Here is an 18394-nt window from a genome sequence, read left to right as displayed (position 1 = left end):
GAGGAATCGTATACATCCTCGTATTCTTTTGTCTTTTTTTATAAAAATAAAACTCGTGTTTATTTTTTCCTGCAGCGTTATGAACGATGATGGGGCCAGCGACAGGACATCATCACATGTACCTATCCGAAGTGAGTTCTGTACTACTCTACTTAGTACATCGCCCACACATTCAAGAATCGATTGCCAATGCTTTCAAAAAAAATCGATTGCCAATCCGTGCATAATATCTGGTGTTGCCAATTATTAGCTCAGTTCGAAAGTAAAACCACATCAGTTATTTCTGAATGAAGGGAGCAGTAAATCGTAGCCCATGTACTCAGCTGGCCATGTGTCAAGCATTCAGCTCCAGCCAACATGCAATGGATACCCATTACCCGCGTACCCTGTGGGTAAAAATCCTATTAAAATAAAGGTATGAGACAAAAATTTACTCGTGGTACTTAAATGAGTCCTATTAAAAATCTTAAATGAGAAAATATCATACCCATCGGGTACAGAGGGTACGGGTATGGGATCGTATAACCCATACACGCGTAACATGTACCCATCTAAATTGTTGAGAAGTGTTTTTTTATATTCTAACGTATTAACTTTCCCCCCTAATCGCACTAGGTAAAAACTCTAATGTGCGGTCCAATTATCTTTATAATTTATTGTGATTTTGTGAACTTAAAGTGTATGACTATGTGTTGTTATTTATGATTATGTGTTGTTGTTTAACATTTTTATGGGTTGCTTTACGAGCAATTTTTTTTGAGAATGTGTTTTTGTACACTGTTGTTTAATATGTGTTGCTTTTAATAATTATGATTATATGTTGCTTTTCATAACTATTTTCTACTCAATTTGATGAGTTGTAAATGCGGGTATTTTTACCCGCGGGTACCCATATACCCTGTCGAGTGACAGGTGTGGGAAAAAGTTGTACCCTTGACGGTATGGTATGGGTGATAGGTAAGTTCAGGATGGACGGGTAAGAGTACAGGGAGGCTCCAGCCGTACCCATACCCTGCGGGTGCCATCCCTAAACATGAACTTGGTAGGTGTACTCCTCTCCTGATCCACTAGAATCATTCTGAGTTGTCCCCTGTATAAGGTGTGCAGTGGTGGTTATCAGGGCATCTCCAACGTCGAACACTCATACTGCTCGCAAATGTCCGAACCATGGAAGCCATCCAACGTGGTTCTGTATCGGTCCGCTCGACGAATGCACTTTCTCCCGCAAAGTGGAGAGGGGGTGCGGGAGTCCGACCGGACAGTGGCCACGTTGGACTCGGACACCCTAGGCCCACTAAATCCACCCTCCTGGTCCAATTTTCTTTCACTCCACCACTTCTCCCCGTTACTTTGCATCTGGACCCTTCACCGGCCGCCACAAAGGCATTGCCGGACGTTCGCAACCAGCACCGACGCGCCCGCTCTCCTTTTACGAGGCGTTGTCCACCCTAGAGCCATTTGTACCTAGGTACACTCCACCACCCAGTCGACGACCTTCATGGCGGCCACCACGGCCGGCAGGTGTTCGGTCAAATGCCATTGAGCTTATTTTCGAACGTCGTGTCATTTTTTCAGAGTAAGAAGGATGGCGAGGTACTCGACCATGAAGGATGAGTTGTTGTGCGAGGTGTAGTTGGCCGTATCCACAGATTTCGTAGGCAGGAGCAGAGGGGGGACCTGCTGACAACAAGTGCATGAATCATTTCACTCACAAAAGCACATTGCACCCTACGACATGCACATCATCCATGATCGCAATGTGAGGTCGTTATCGTATCGATGGTACGCCATCCAGACCATCGTCACCAAGTTTAGTCACGTAGTTGCTCAGCTGGAGGTGAGGTGACCATTGCACACGGCAGAGGAGGAGATTGTAAGTTATGTTTCTTCTTCCTCAACTTGTTGATTTAATCATTCATTCACTTAATGTTGCTCTATACATTGTGTAGCCCGTACATGCCGTCGTGATGTACCATAGGAACTAGGGACAACCATTTACGTACACACATTGTTGGGTGACATGATCCATTGAAAAACTTGTTGGACATCGAATTTGAGAAATGGTTGTACTAGACTTATTTGCATGCTATGTATGGATGATTTGTGCTATTTTCTTTTCGAACTTTGATGAATATCAGCTGGTTTGCATGAATTTTGCCCGCTAAGTTGAAACCCGACTTGAAATGTACGCGCAGCGTTGGATGGCCGGCTCCGGCATCCATGTCCGCGGACTGGTCCCCCGTCCGCGGACGGATATCGGAGCAAATTTGTGGGTCAGCGTTGGAGATGTACTTATGCCCCATAGGTACCAAATAACATATTGTTTTTTAGTTTTTCTATCGGGGTTGAAATAGTACGTGAGTCGCGTGTCGGGGGGTGCTAATTTTAGCAATACGAAAAATATAAACAAGGTCGCAACTCGCTCGTTTGCTCCCACTAGTAAGCGTGCATGTGCAACGCACGCCTCAATCAAACCATGTCAAATTCATGCGGGTATAGAATTATGAATTCATACGCTAGGATGGCCCATTCTCTATAAACAAAAGGAGAAGTACAAATCCATCAATCATCTTTTTACGATACCAAACACACCACATAAATCATAACTGTACAAAAAATGTCACAAATAAATGGCAATCAACTGGGTGGACAACTTCTCCACGGAGAATGTAAGGGCGTAGCCTATTTAGTCTGTTGTATAGTAAAAATGGCATCAAATATCCTATAAAGATTTCAGAATGTTTATTTTCTTGGTGAAAATGAAAGGAACACATAAACATTGTCCAAGTGGTGTCAATGCAAAGTTGGAACAAAGATACCCAAAATATAGTAGTCTTGGCAGAACTGAATTAGTTTTCTTCTTGGATTCAGGCTACTTGTTATCTTCAAAATTTGAAGGCTCGATAGTTGCGTAATGCCACCCATGAGAGTCATAGCAGGCCCGCCTGCGAGCAGGAAGGGTCGGAATTTCTTTGCCCCATTCTTAGTTTATCTCAGCTTCTCATGGAGTGGAGCTATAGTTCAGACAGATAGTATCTATTGTGTATATAGTTGCAGAACATCTAGAAGCTAAAAACAGATCAATAAAGCGTTAGATTCATGGTAAGGACATGGAGAGAGGGGACTTAACATTTTCTCATTGACACTATTTATCCATTCTTGTAATATGATTATTTTCTTACAAGTCCTACTTCCCATAACATTCTTTATGTTTTGACGCCATTGCTTCAACAAACTCCGTTGAATGCCGTAGATCTATGGAGTAGGGGAACAACTGCTCTAAATTAACATCATCATTTTGATCCTAATTAGCAAGAATATACTTAAACAGAATCAACAACAAAAAATTAGTGGGTACACAAAATATTTATGGCCCGTTGCAATGTAGGTGAACATATTCATCACCTTGAGCACTCGTGTTGTTATCTTTTTCTAGTTAGATATAATCCAAACCTGACCCACGAAAAAAAAATATAATCCAAACCTGCCAATCAATTGTTATCATCAGGCAAATCATGTATGCTCAATGCACACCTGAAGTAATGAACAGAGATTTACAGTCAAATCCCGTTGGACAGAATGCGTGCACCCTAATACAATTCACGCAAGCATCATGCCACACTGTCCTCAAAACCCGTCGTTCATCTGCAACCTCTATGGTTGTGATCAATGGATAAACATTGTACAGAAACACAAATTGTCAAACAAGTCTGATTACTTCTGTCATGGCCATACATAAAGTACATGGTTAGAGAACTGAAGTTGTACCATTCTGCACCTTGAAGTGCATTTTGGATCACTTTTACAGGGTCGATGATACCAGCCTTGACCATATGAACATACTCCTCTACAGTAACCAAAATGCAAGAGTTAAGTACGGAACCTCAAAACCGTTGGAGGAATATGAAACATGTCGATTTTTAGTGCACTTGAAATGAACAGCTAAAACACGATTAAAAAGCACAGGCCTATTGCTGCAACATAGCCCAAACTAAGATTGACTTGTTCTAGTAGCTTCCAAATAAATATGGTGATCAGGGGAGCCTGTAGAAATTCAGGAACAATTAATATATGGATTAATAGGCCTGAGATAGTAATGAGAGAGCACAAACAACATATAACCAGGCTGCAAATAAAGTACTCCCTCCGTAAACTAATGTAAGAGCGTTTAGAGTACTAAAGTAGTGATCTAAACACTCTTATATTAGTTTACAGAGGGAGTAACAAGAATGAAGTGGAGAAATATCTTTAAGATGCTAAAGGAAAATTTGATGTAGAACAGAGTATACACAATAGTAAAATTATCACAATTCACTATCCTGCAATGTAACAACAGTGCATACACATCAATTCCTCCAAATCATCGTACCTAATTTCAGAAAGTAATGACCAGTCCAAAAAGACATACAAATTATCCGAAAGTCTTCAGCAGACTGGCAATCAGATAGAAGGGAGAAATCAATTGGTCATGCAGCTGACCCTCATTGGAGAAAAGAATATACAACACAGTGGGCTATGATTATGCTGAAAAGAAAACATACATGAGAGGAAGAGCTATCGAGAATCATTCTGCAGCGAACATACTTTGAAAGAAAAGTGACGACCAAGCAAAATTATGTACCCAACACTGTACCTTCCCGATTCCCCATGACAAGTATCGCGTCGGTACTCCACTGTCGAGCTGCTCGTTGTTCTGCAGCTTGTCGTCGTGTACCTGCGCCTTACCATGATGAAGAGCTTTTGTGGCCACGCGCGCTTGGATGGCGTATCGAGGCAATCGGCCAGGGGCACACAGCAGGGTGATGCGAGGAGGACGTCGGGATTATGGCCGGATAACGATGGTCGGCGGTGGCTGTGTGTGCCAATCGTGCGAGCAGACTGGATAATGACCTGTGTTTCATTGCTGGACTAAACAGCTCCGAAACTAAAAATATATTCAAAATTAAAGTCGTTCCAGGCCTCGCAATGCATCACAGGATCTAGTGTAGGTGTAGCAGGAATTGATCATCACAGGAAACAATGCATATGTAGCAGGTATTGATCTTGACAGGAAACATTGTCATCGCTACCGGTTTTTATTCTGTGTGTGCACAAATTAGCATCCCGAAGATCAAATAGTTAGGTTGTACTACAGATAATTGAACACAAATTAAACGTCAGAGTTACAATAAAGTGATACATGAAAGTTTTTTTAAGCAATCTGCACCAACACACCTGTAACTTCCAAGTGATTTCTAGCATTGCCCATCAGTCTAACTCGAAGCATATATGATTCTTTCAGAAGAAGGAAAAAAAACCATACATACACACACAAAACAGTACAAAGATGGGTGCTTCAAACGACCATGTATTAAAAATGAATCTAGAAGTTTAGATGTATGCTAATGTGAGAACAGCCTATTGTCCTCAAACAAAGGGTAAATTGACAACGGAATATGATATAAAAATTTCACTCGGCAAGAGCTATACATGCACTGCATGTTCGTGCTTGGTGGTTATCACAAGAAAAAAAAAATAGTGCTCCATGTTCAAATTAGAATTAGAATTCATGTGCCACCGAATTTCCAGAAAGCCAAATTGGCAATGGATGTCAGATTGCAAGTAGATTAGAGATAGGAGAAATAATCTTATTCTTACGACAGAGGTTGCGGTGGAGCTTTTCTCTACCGTGTGCGCCAATGTCCCTGACAGCGGCCACGCCCGCGTGCGTACACGTCCCCGGCGGCTGGGCGACGGAGGCCACGGCCGCGTGCGTCCACGCCGGGCAGCAGGCCGGCGGAGGCCAGGCCCGCCGCGGCGGCAACGGCCACGACCACGTGTGTCCAGGTTGGGCGGCGGAGGCCACGTGCCCGGTGGCGGCTACGGCCAGAGTCCACATCGGACGGCGGCGGCGACAACCACGGCTGCGTGCTTCCACGCCAGATGGCGGGGCGACGGAGGCCACGTGCCCGGCGGCGGCGACGGCGACGGCCGCGTGCGTCCACGTCTGGCGGTAGGGCGGCGGAGCCCACGTGCTCGGCGGCGGCAACAACTCCCGCGTGTGCCTGCGAGAATGAAGGGATGCGAGGGGCGGTTGGGTTGAAGACGGACGTGCGCGGGGCAGGACGTACGGTGGCAGAACATCGAATCTGGGCCATCCAATTGGTTGGCAGACCATGGAGGCGAAACTGACCCTTAGATGTCGTTAAGTGGAATAGATCCTAGGGTACTGATTGTCCTGTGTACACTAATCCGCGTGGGTTTAGAATAAGTAATGTTTGCTCTTTTAATAGTAGTGTAGATGGAGGCGAAACTGACCCTTAGATGTCGTTAAGTGGAATAGATCCTAGGGTACTGATTGTCCTGTGTACACTAATCCGCGTGGGTTTAGGATAAGTAATGTTTGCTCTTTTAATAGTAGTGTAGATGTAGATGTAGATGTAGATTGCTCTTTTAATAGTAGTGTAGATGCGCGGTGCGATCTGCACCAATGATCCACTCGTGCTTACCATGTTGCCTCGCACAAACTGTAGTGGGATCGGTATGTTGTTTGGTCTTCTTCAGTGGCGGACCTTGCAACAAATAGTTCGGCAGACCAGGTGGCTCAGATGAAGGAAAATGTTGCTCGACTGACCTTCCACATCCCTAGGTTGGCTGCATCATGGGGGATTGCTCCTGGGCTGAGCGGGCCATGGCTTGCTTCTACCTAAGGTGGTAGCCTTGCCAATGATCTTCTTGTAAGGCAAAGCTTGTTTTTGGTGTTCTCCATTAGCAAAAGGAGAAATATAACAAGCCCACGATCCACCCGTCTGCACCCTCTTGCCTGACGCGATCAGTAAAAAGGAAAATATAACTGCGTGCTCTGTCCTTTGCACCCTCTTACGTGACGCGAGCAGAAGAATGGGAACTACTCCTCCGTTCCTAAATACTTGTCTTTCTAGGCATTTCAACAAGTGACTACATACGGAGCAAACTGAGTGAATCTACACTCTAAAATATGTCTACATACATCCGTATGTGGTAGTCATTTGAAATGTCTAAAAAGACAAATATTTAGGAACGGAGGGAGTATAAGAAACCCACGATTCAACCGTTTGCACCCCCTTAAGTGACGCGATCAGCAGAAGGGAGATATAACAATCACACGATCCGCCTGCTTGCAAACCCTTGTATGATACGCCGGTTTGCACCCCCTTACGTGACGCAATCTACAGAAGCAGGAATATAACAACCCCACGATCCCCCCGCTAGCAAACCCTTGTCCGATACGCCTGTTTACACCCTCTTGGGTGAAGCGATCGGCAAAATGGGAAATTTAACAGGCCCACGGCCAGTCGGTTTGCACTCGATTGCGTGATCCACCCGTTTACACCCCCTTGCGTGATGGTGTCGGCAAAAAGGGAAATACAAAAAGCCCACGGCCCGTCGGTTTGCACCTCGTTGTGTGATACACCCATTTACACTCCCTTGCGTGATGGTATCGGCAAAAAGGGAAATCTAACAAGCCCACGGCCCGTCGGTTTGCACCCATTTGTGTGATCCACCCGTTTCCACCCCCCTTGTGTGACACTATCGACAAAATGGGAAATATAACAAGCCCATGGCCCGTCGGTTTGCACCCCTTTGCACGATTTACCTGTTTGCACCCCTTTGTGTGATCCATCCGTCTACACCCCCTTGCGTGATGTTATCGTCAAATAGGGAAATATAACAACCCCCGACCCGTCAGTTTGCACCCGGTTGCGTGATCCACCCGTTTGCACCCCACTTGTGTGACGGTATCGGCAAAAAGGAAAATATAACAAGCCCATGGCCCGTCGGTTTGCAACCCTTACGTGATCCACACGTTTGCATCCCCTTGCGTGACGGTATCGGCAAAATGGGAAATATAACAAGCCCACGGCCCGTCGGTTTGCACCTCGTTGCGTGATCCACTCATCTGCACCCCCTTGCATGACGGTATCGGCAAAAAGGGAATTATAACAAGTCCACGACCCGTCAGTTTGCACCCATTTGCTTGATCCACCCGTTTCCACCCCACTGCGTGACGCTATCGGCAAAAAGGAAGTGTAACAAGCCCATGACTGTGACGCCCCCGACTCGACCGTACACTAATCATACACGCAAATGTGTACGATCAAGATCAGGGACTCACGGGGAGATATCACAACACAACTCTAGACACAAATAGAAATAATACAAGCTTCATATTACAAGCCAGGGGCCTCGAGGGCTCGAATACAGAAGCTCGAATACAAGCGTCAGCGGAAGCAACAATATCTGAGTACAGACATAAGGTTAGACAAGGATGCCTTAAGAAGGCTAGTACAAAAGCAACACGATCGAAGAGGCAAGGCCTCCTGCCTGGGACCTCCTAACTACTCCTAGTCGTCGGCGGTCTCCATGTAGTTGTATCCGTCGGCGGTAGCATCTAGCTCCAGGGATCCACCATCTGGTTGCATCAACCGGAAAGAAGAAGGAACGGGGAAAAGGGGTAGCAAAGCAACCGTGAGTACTCATCCAAAGTACTCGCAAGCATCAGATCTATACTAAGTATGCATTGGTATCAAATGGAAGGGTTGTATCTGTGGACTGAACTGCAGAATGCCAGAATAGAGGGGAAGGCCTAGCCTATCGAAGACTAGCATTGTAACGCCCCGGATCCGATGCGCCAGGTGCCATCCAGTTATTCGCCGTCGTTGCCATGTCATTCGCTTGCGTGTTGCACTTTGCCATGTCATCATCTGCATTTCATCCGAATGTTTTTCAAAACTTGCATCCGGTCCTTTTCCCCGTTGTCCGTTTCGCGATTTGACACCCCCACACGCGCCCGCAGCACCTCCGAAATATTATTTTATTAGTGGCCAAAAGATGTTCTCGGAATGGGATGAAACTTGATGTGTGGTCTTATTATAGTGTAGATAGACCGCCTGTCAAGTTTCGTCGCATTCGGAGCTCGTTTGATAGCCCAACCGTCATTCGTAGTGGCACCGTTGCCGGTTTACTTGTCGGGCGTTTCGGTCTCCGAAACTGCTGTCGGGCCTCTCCTCTATTCTCTCCCTAGCCACTCTACACAGCCCTCCAACCCGTCAGTGAAGCCCCCCTCTGTCTCGGACCGTCCGATCGAGATTGGAGGCTCCAAAAACCCCTCCTAACCCCCTCAAACCCTAACCTTCCCTATATATACACCCCCTCTCTCCATTTTTGGCCTCCTACCTACCCCCTCCTCAATTCCCGCAGCCAGCCACCGCTGCCTCCTCGTTTTCAGCGCCGGCCACCTCCCGTCCGCCACTTGGCGCCGCCCCACTCGCCAACGCCGCCGCTCCAGTCGCCTCCCAGCCAACGGGAGAGCGCCACGCGTCCTCCCCGCCGTCGAGGCCCGCGGAAGCCCGCAACCGGCCCGCCCGGGCCGCATCTGGGCCCGGCGCGCCCGCTCCCCCGCAGCCGCGCCCCGAACCAGCGCCTCGCCCCCGCGCCTTCCAGCTCCTCGCCGCCCGTCTCCGGCGACTGAGCCCCGCCGCCGGCTGGCTCCGCCACCACCGGCCCTCAGGCAAGTCGCCGTCGCCCCTTCTCCTTTCTCCTCCTTCTCTCCCTCTCGCTACCTCACTCTCTCTCTCCCGCAGGAGCTCCTCGCCGCCGGCCTTCCCCGCCTGCCAGACCCCGCCGCCGCCGGGAATGGGCTCCCGACGCCCGGATCCGGCCTCCCCTCGCTGGATCTGGCCTCCTCCACGCCCCATTGCCGAGACCCGCCGCCCTCTGTCGCCGTTGGCCGCCGGCGCCGCCGGCCTCGTCCCCGTTCGGGAAGGGAGGACCGCGCCTCCTCGCTCCCTCGCCCACGTGGGCCACCGCGTGGGGCCGGCCCAGCTCCGTCCCCGTCGGCCCAGAGCCGCCTCTTTCGGCCTAGCCCAGCACCGACCGGCCCATTGGCCCATGGTGAGCGCCCGCTAAATCCCGCCCGTGCGTCGGATAACTATCCACCGCTCACTCTGGGTTTTTTTCGAAAACTGCGAAGTCCCTGGAATTCAACATCATGTGCACATGTTTTCCATGCCATATCTCCATGACTGTAGCTCTGTTTTGTGCGTGTAATATATCAAAATGTTCATTGTGAGATGCTCTTCACTTTGTTCCATTGCACCATGCTTGTTTGAGATCATCTTGATGCCCTAATCATTGTTGCAAGAGTGCTATAAGATGTTAATTGCTGACTGTTATCAGAACTTGTTGTTTTGTCATTTTTGTTGCATTTGATGTGTGCATCTTATGAACATGAGCTCTACATGTATTTTGAAATACATCATGCCGTCTTTACAGGGGTGCTTCTCTTGTATTTTTAGGATCTATGTGGTGACTAGCACAAGCATGCAAAGTAGCCTCCGTGATGTTGCTGATTTCTGTGACAAGTCATTTCTGGTAAGTCTGTAGCTGTAACATTGTGATGCCATGTAAACCTGCTGCCATCATGAGTTCTATGCATAATCTGAAGATGTTCACTAAGGGTGTTTTGTTATAAATATTATGCTCTATCCATCCATGCCCTTATTTGTATTTATAGTCTGTTGTAGCTTGTTGTTATCTTGCTCTCAAATTGATAAATAATGTTGTTGTCAGCCTGTTAACATGAGGTCCAGTTTTGCCATGTGTTTTGCTAGTGATCCATGCATCCTATGATCTTTCTCTTGCCATGTTTAGCTTCATAATTATGTCATCTTACTGTTGGATGCCTTGACATGCCATGTAATGATCTGTGGTGAGTGGTTCAAGCTCACCAACATGCCTACTTATCGTTGTTTCTGCCATGAGCTGTTATTTTCACAAGTCTGAATCTGTCATGTCACTTGCTATGTTTACATGGATTCCATCATATCTTCTGTGCCTTTTTGGCTCATGTTCAGTAAGGGACATTTGTTATATGCTTTGATTAGAATCATGCCATGCTTTCATTTGCCATGATCAGTTCCTGTAGCATGTTGTTTGATAGCTCTAAACTTTGTAACCTGATGTTATTTCTGCCATGTCCAGTGATATTCTGCCAAGTCTGTGAAACTGTTATTATTTGCAATCTTTCCATGTCCTTTTGAGCATGTTATATTGTTTTCTGGAGATAGCTCAGTGTTCATGTTTTGTTTTTCTTTACCTGTACATCATGTCCATGCCTTTTGTTTTTATGTTGGGATGCTGTAGCATATTGTTTTGATGCTTGCAAGATGCCTAGTTGCTGTTTTGGACAGATTGTTGTTATATCTTGTTTGGAGTGTATGTGTTGCACCGTTGCTCCGTTTTGAGCATGCTCTATATCAAACTTGCTTAGAATTGCATGTAGATTCATGTTAACTTGTTGGATCCATGTTTTGAATGTGTTTGCTTGATGTTTGAATGCATTTTGCATCAATGCCATGCTTAACTTGTTTTTGCTCATATCTTCTAGGCCGTAGCTCCGAATCTAATGAACTTTATATGTAACTTGACTAGAATTTTGTGTAGATCATCTTGGTGCATCTTAACTTGTTGTTTAACAACTTGAACAATTCAGATCTGGACCAATTTCGAAACTTGCATATGAGGACTTACCGGATTTGTTATATGTTAGTTCCGGCCTCATTTAAACTTGCTTTGATGTGTTGCTCTTGTATGCATCATCTCTTGCCATGAGTAGCTTCATGTAGCCTTGTCATGCATCATACTTGTTTGAGCATCATGCCTTGTTCATGTGTGGTGTGTTTACCATGTTGTGTGCTTCTTCTCGATAGTTCCCGTGTCGTTGCGATCGTGAGGATTCGTTCGTCTTCGTGGCTTATCTTCTTCATGGACTCGTTCTTCTTCTTGGCGAGATTTCAGGCAAGATGACCGTCACCTTGGATCTCATTAATATCATTGCTATGCTAGTTGCTTCGTTCTATCGCTATGCAGCGCTACCTATTCACTTGCTCTTCGAGCCTCCCAAATTTCCATGAACCTCTAACCTTTGTCACCCTTCCTAGCAAACCGTTGTTTGGCTATGTTACCGCTTTGCTCAGCCCCTCTTATAGTGTTGCTAATTGCAGGTGAAGATGAAGATTGCTCCATGTTGGATTATGTTTATGCTGGGATATCACAATATCTCTTATTTAATTAATGCATCTATATACTTGGTAAAGGGTGGAAGGCTCGGCCTTATGCCTGGTGTTTTGTTTCACTCTTGCCGCCCTAGTTTCCGTCATACCGGTGTTATGTTCCTTGATTTTGCGTCCCTTACGCGGTTGGGTGATTTATGGGACCCCCTTGACAGTTCGCTTTGAATAAAACTCTTCCAGCAAGGCCCAACCTTGGTTTTACATTTGCCTCACCTAGCCTTTTCCCTTGGGAGTCGCGCATCCCGAGGATCATCTTTATTTTTACCCCCCCCCCCCGGGCCAGTGCTTGTCTAAGTGTTGGTCCAAACTAGAGCACCGTGCGGGACCATCCCTTGGCAACTTGGGTTACGTCGGTACCTGTACGCTTCGCTTATCCGGTGTGTCCTGAGAACGAGATACGTGCGACTCCTATCGGGATTGTCGACACAACGGGCGGCTTTGCTGGTCTTGTTTTACCATTGTCGAAATGTCTTGTAAACCGGGATTCCGAGACTGATCGGGTCTTCCCGGGAGAAGGAATATCCTTCATTGACCGTGAGAGCTTATAATGGGCTAAGTTGGGACACCCCTGCAGGGTATAACCTTTCGAGAGCCGTGCCCGCGGTTATGTGGCAGATGGGAATTTGTTAATGTCCGGTTGTAGAGAACTTGACACTTGATTTAATTAAAACGCATCAACCGCGTGTGTAGCCATGATGGTTTCTTCTCGGCGGAGTCCCGAAAGTGAACACGGTTTTTGGGTTATGTTTGACGTAAGTAGGAGTTCAGGATCACTTCTTGATCATTGCTAGTTTCACGACCGTTCCGTTGCTTCTCTTCTCGCTCTTATTTGCGTATGTTAGCCACCACATATGCTTAGTCGCTGCTGCAACCTCACCACTTATCCTTTCCATACCCATTAAGCTTTGCTAGTCTTGATACCCATGGTAATGGGATTGCTGAGTCCTCGTGGCTCACAGATTTCTACAACACCAGTTGCAGGTACAGGTTTTGCGATGATCACGACGCGAGAGCGATGTTACTTGTTTTGGAGTTCTTCTTCTGCTTCTTCTTCGATCAGGGGATAGGTTCCAGGTCGGCAGCCTGGGCTAGCAGGGTGGATGTCGTTTGAGCTTCTGTTTGAGTTTCATCCGTAGTCGGATGTTGATCTTATGTATGTTGTATTGATGTATTCTTGCGGCATTTGTATGCCTTTTGTATGTATCCCCATCTATTAAGTAATGTTGATGTAATGATATCCACCTTGCAAAAGCGTTTCAATATGCGGGTCTATCCTTGGTGGGACCTTCGAGTTCCTCTCGGATAGGGTCGCATATTGGGCGTGACAAGCATCTTCAAACAGCTCCAAGCATCTTGCATCATGTAGAAGAGTAAAGAATAGCAGTTTATATTTAACAAACATGTTGTAACATTAACGCCCAGAGATCCTTCCTCGACTCCCTGCGAGAAAGCAATCTCGGAGCCACATATCCATCACATATCAAGTATCCATTTCTAGTTGTATAAGATCAGGATACAAGTCTGAACGTCCATTACCGTGGACACGGTATTCGAATAGATAACTTCCCTGCAGGGGTGCACCACGTTACCCAACACGCTCGATCACTCTGGCCGGACACACTTTCCTGGGTCATGCCCGGCCTCGGAAGATCAACACGTCGCAACCCTACCTAGGCTCAGCAGAGAGGTCCCTGCCGGTCTACATCCTAAGCGCCCCGGGGTCTTGGGCCCATCGCCCGTTGCACTCTGGGTCGTTGCGCGCAGGGTGGATACCAGCACCGCCTCGGATGGCCAGCACGATCCGACCGTGCCGCCATGCTGAACTGGACGTCTGACAAAGCTTCGGCTGATACTGCGACGTCGAGGCCCATAACTATTCTCGCGTGGTGGTTAGTGCGTAAAGGCCAAAGGCCAATTCAGAACAAATACCCAAACCTGTTAGTGCATTATTAAAAGAAGCGACGGCTGTCGGGACAAGTCCGGAGCTATCACCCCCTCCCGGGTGATACCGCTAAACAGCCAGCCGCCACCGTAACAACTCCTCAGGTGCTCTCCGGGCCCGCTCGACTTTCACCAATGTCTCAAGTAAAGTCAAGGTAACCGTGTGTCCAGACATCAAGGGGAAAACCCGAGGAATCACCCCCGGTGGATTCCACTCAATGTAATCATCAAGGTGAACATAAGAGGGACCACCCTCGAGGTTCACACTTGAGGTGTTGAACGACAGAGCCGTATCAGGAATGGTGAAAGAGGAAATCACCCTCGATGACCACGACCGAATAGCTACACTACAGAATTATCATCAGGAGTGCGTTATGAGGGATCACCCTCGGCACTCGATAGTAGCTCTGCAGAGTCGAGCAACAAAAGGGGCGTGATGTGATGTGAGGTGTCGGGCTCTGGTCGTCGATCACGTTGATCGAGTCGTCGATGATGAAGCAGGGGCAACAAGGACAAGGTGGAGGTCACTGATGGATCACTATCCAACCTATACTAAGCAGTTTAGGATAAGCAGGTAGGTAACAATAGCAGGTACAAAAGCAGGCTATGCATCAGAATAGGAGCAATCAATTACAGTAGCAAAATCTAATGCAAGCATGAGAGAATGGAATGGGCGATATCGGCATGATCAAAGGGGGGCTTGCCTGGAAGCTCCGATGAAAGGGAAGAAGGGTCGTCGTCGACGTAGTCGATCACAGGGGTAGCATCAGTCTCGGAGTCTACCGAAGAGAAGAGGGAGAAGAAATAGTAAATACAGAGCAAACATATGCATGACAAGACGATACGCGGTGCTAGGGGGTTCTACCGCAGTGCTACACGATACCGGCGAAGGGGAATAACATCCGGGAAAGTTTTCCCGAAGTCTGGCATTTTCGGACAGATGAATCAGAGGGGAAAGGTTGCATGTTCGTTATTCTAGGGGCATGCGACAGACGAACGGAGAGCGTATCCGGATTCGTCTCGTCGTTCTGAGCAACTTTCATGTACAAAGTATTTTCATCCGAGTTACGGATTAATTTATATGATTTTCTAAAGCTTTTAAACATTTCTGAAATTATCTCTAATTCAAAAAGGACTTATTGTGCCAGCATGACGTCATGCTGATGTCAGCAGGGTCAACAGTCAACTCTGACTGGATTGACTGGTCAAAAGGGCCTGTGGGGCCCATCTGTCATTGACACCACAGCTAACCTAACAGTTTAGTTAAGACTAATTATGTGGTTAGGTTAATTAAGCAAGGTTAATTTAAGTTAATTAATTAACTAATTAATTAATTGTTTTTATATTTATTTTTTATATTTTATATTTTTTTTAACAGGGGGCCGGGCCCAGCGGTCAGTGGCCTACTGGGGCCAATCGGGCGACAGGCGAAACAGGGGCCGGCGCCCGCCCGCATGGCCACGGGCGTGCGGGCGCTGGAGCGCACCGACGGCCACGGCAGGGCTCGCCGGCCGGCCATTTCCGGCGATGAAAACCGGTGCGGCGGGGCGCGTTGGGTAGCGGGCGGGGAGGCGGTTGCGGTGCGGTCAAAAGCGGCGTCGGGGGAAAGCAGTGGGCGACGCAGCCATCGGCGGGCTCGGGCGGGAGCGAACAGAGGCGCGGGTGGCGGCGGGCGCGCGCCTGGGCACGTCCAGGGAGCGGCGTGCGCGGCCGGGGTGCGTCCGGGGTGCGAGCATGGCCACCGGGCGCGTGCGGGGCGGTGACCGCAAGAGGTGGCCAGAGAGGGGGGTGCGGGAGGCGACCTACGGCGACCGGATCACAGGGGAACGGAGCGAAGACGGACGAGGCCTCACCGGGGCCTGTAGTTGTGCAAAAGTCGGCTCGGGGAGGGGCCGGGGATGCGTTTCCGGCGACGACGACGTTGGTCGACGACGGCGAGGCAGAGGCCTCAGGCGGGCGTCGTGCGACGGAGAAGAAGGGGTGAGGAGGCGACGGGGATGGGCGCCAGCGTCGGGGGCGCGGGATCGGGCGTTGATGGTACGGACGAGGCGGCGAGGCAACGTCAGGGCAAGTGGTCCCGGGGCGGTCGGGGGTGGCGACGGTGACGAGGCCATCGAGCGGCAGCGTCACGGTGAGGGCGACGGGAGGTGTTGGGGCCGAGCCCCAGTTCAGATCGGGGGGGCGTGTCAGCGAGCGAGAGAGGTGGGGGGTCGCGCGCGGGGCTCTCCCCTGGCGGCGCTGGAGGGAGAGGGTGGAGATCGTGGGGGAGTGGGGGGTTGCTTCTAGGGTTCGGTTGGGGGGAGTTGGGGTTATAGGCCAGGGGGTGTGGGGAGTTGGGCCGGCCGGCTGGGGTGGGCCGAGGCCCGGGGGGGCAGCGGGTTTTTGTTTTGTTTTCATTTTTTCCCTTTTCTTAATCTTTTTGTTTACTGTTTTACATTATCTTCTTAATAGTTTTAGCTTTATAAAACATAATACTAGCCCCTAAGTTACCAGTAACAATTATGTCACTGCCACAATTAGTTTAGTATTTAAATAAAATACTTTGCAATTACTATTATTCAAAACGCATTTAATGAATTGTTTTAGTCCCTGTTCTACTTAGTTTAGGGCATCTAAACACCTTACAAAAATGTTGGGTCACCACCATAATTAGTTATGGTATATTTTCCACACTTTGAACATTTTATTTTGCTTGTCTGATAAATTTGGATTTGGATTGTGACTTGGATCAACCGAGGATTAGCAACAGTAATGTGATGACATGGCACCATTAACATGGGATTACTGTAGTTTAATCATCCGGGCGTCACAATGACCCATCGGTTTGCACCCCTTTGTGTGATCCAATCGTTTGCACCACTTTGTGTGATCCTCCGATGTGCACCCCCTTGCGTGATGTTATCGGTAAACAGGGAAATATAACAACCCCTCGGCCCGTCGGTTTGCACCCCCTTGCGTGAAGGTATCAGCAAGAAGAGAAATATAACACCCCCCCCCCCCCGCCCCGTCGGTTTGCACCCATTTGCTTGATCCACCCGTTTCCACCCCACTGCGTGACGCTATCGGCAAAAAGGAAGTGTAACAAGCCCATGACCCATCGGTTTGCACCCCTTTGTGTGATCCAATCGTTTGCACCACTTTGCGTGATCCTCCCATTTGCACCCCCTTGCGTGATGTTATCGGTAAACAGGGAAATATAACAACCCCTCGGCCCGTCGGTTTGCACCCCCTTGCGTGGCGGTATCAGCAAGAAGAGAAATATAACACCCCCCCCTCGGCCCGTCGGTTTGCACCCATTTGCTTGATCCACCCGTTTCCACCCCACTGCGTGACGCTATCGGCAAAAAGGAAGTGTAACAAGCCCATGACCCATCGGTTTGCACCACTTTGTGTGATCCAATCGTTTGCACCACTTTGCGTGATCCTCCCATTTGCACCCCCTTGCATGATGTTATCAGTAAACAGGGAAATATAACAACCCCTCGGCCCGTCGGTTTGCACCCCCTTGCGTGACGCTATCAGCAAGAAGAGAAATATAACACCCCCCTCGGCCCGTCGGTTTGCACCCATTTGCTTGATCCACCCGTTTCCACCCCACTGCGTGACGCTATCGGCAAAAAGGAAGTGTAACAAGCCCATGACCCATCGGTTTGCACCCCTTTGTGTGATCCAATCGTTTGCACCACGTTGCGTGATCCTCCCATTTGCACCCCCTTGCGTGATGTTATCAGTAAACAGGGAAATATAACAACCCCTCGGCCCGTCGGTTGCACCCCCTTGCGTGACAGTATCAGCAAGAGAAATATAACACCCCCCCCCCCAACCCGTCGGTTTGCACCCCCTTGCGTGACGCTATCGGCAAAAAGGGAAATATAGCAAGCCCACGGCCCGTCGGTTTGCACCCATTTGTGTGATCCACCCGTTTCCACCCCCTTGCGTGACTTTATCGGCACCTATGACCCACTTGTGATGCTTCTGTGGGTCCACCAACGTGGTCCCTGTTGCGTCGCGTGATCAACCTACCCGCACTCGGTGTTTCCGCGGTGCAACCGACAGACTCCGTTAGCCTTTTTTATGAGACGACACCTTTTTTTTAGATTGACGACACCTTGTTTTCGCCATATTTCGTTCTCAGTTACCAAAACTAGTTCGGGATTATCGATCCGACGCCACCTAACTTTTTTCGAGCACGCCTCGTCGATTAACACGTTGAACCTTTTTATGAAAAAATATCGCGTTGTTTTCCCCTGTATTTCGTTCCCGACCAGCGAAGCCCGTGATCTAAACGCCCGTAATTCATTCATTCATTCATTCAAACACGGCATGTTGATTAGTCGAATTAGTCGTCAGATTTTCCTTTT

The 18394-nt window shown here is 48.3% G+C and overlaps 1 long non-coding RNA gene across 1 annotated transcript; it reads right to left on the bottom strand.

Moving 5' to 3' along the window:
- Positions 1-4447: 4447 nt before the first annotated feature.
- Positions 4448-4882, bottom strand: LOC120965177 (uncharacterized). The gene is made up of 2 exons (XR_005757515.3): positions 4634-4882; positions 4448-4524 (listed from the first exon to the last, which is right to left on the bottom strand). It is a non-coding gene; the product is annotated as an uncharacterized lncRNA (long non-coding RNA).
- Positions 4883-18394: the final 13512 nt, after the last annotated feature.

This window comes from Aegilops tauschii, chromosome 1 (genome assembly GCF_002575655.3).
Source record: "Aegilops tauschii subsp. strangulata cultivar AL8/78 chromosome 1, Aet v6.0, whole genome shotgun sequence".
NCBI lineage: Eukaryota > Viridiplantae > Streptophyta > Magnoliopsida > Poales > Poaceae > Aegilops > Aegilops tauschii.
Note: the sequence above shows the minus strand (reverse complement) of the source record. Positions and strands in the feature narration are given on the sequence as shown.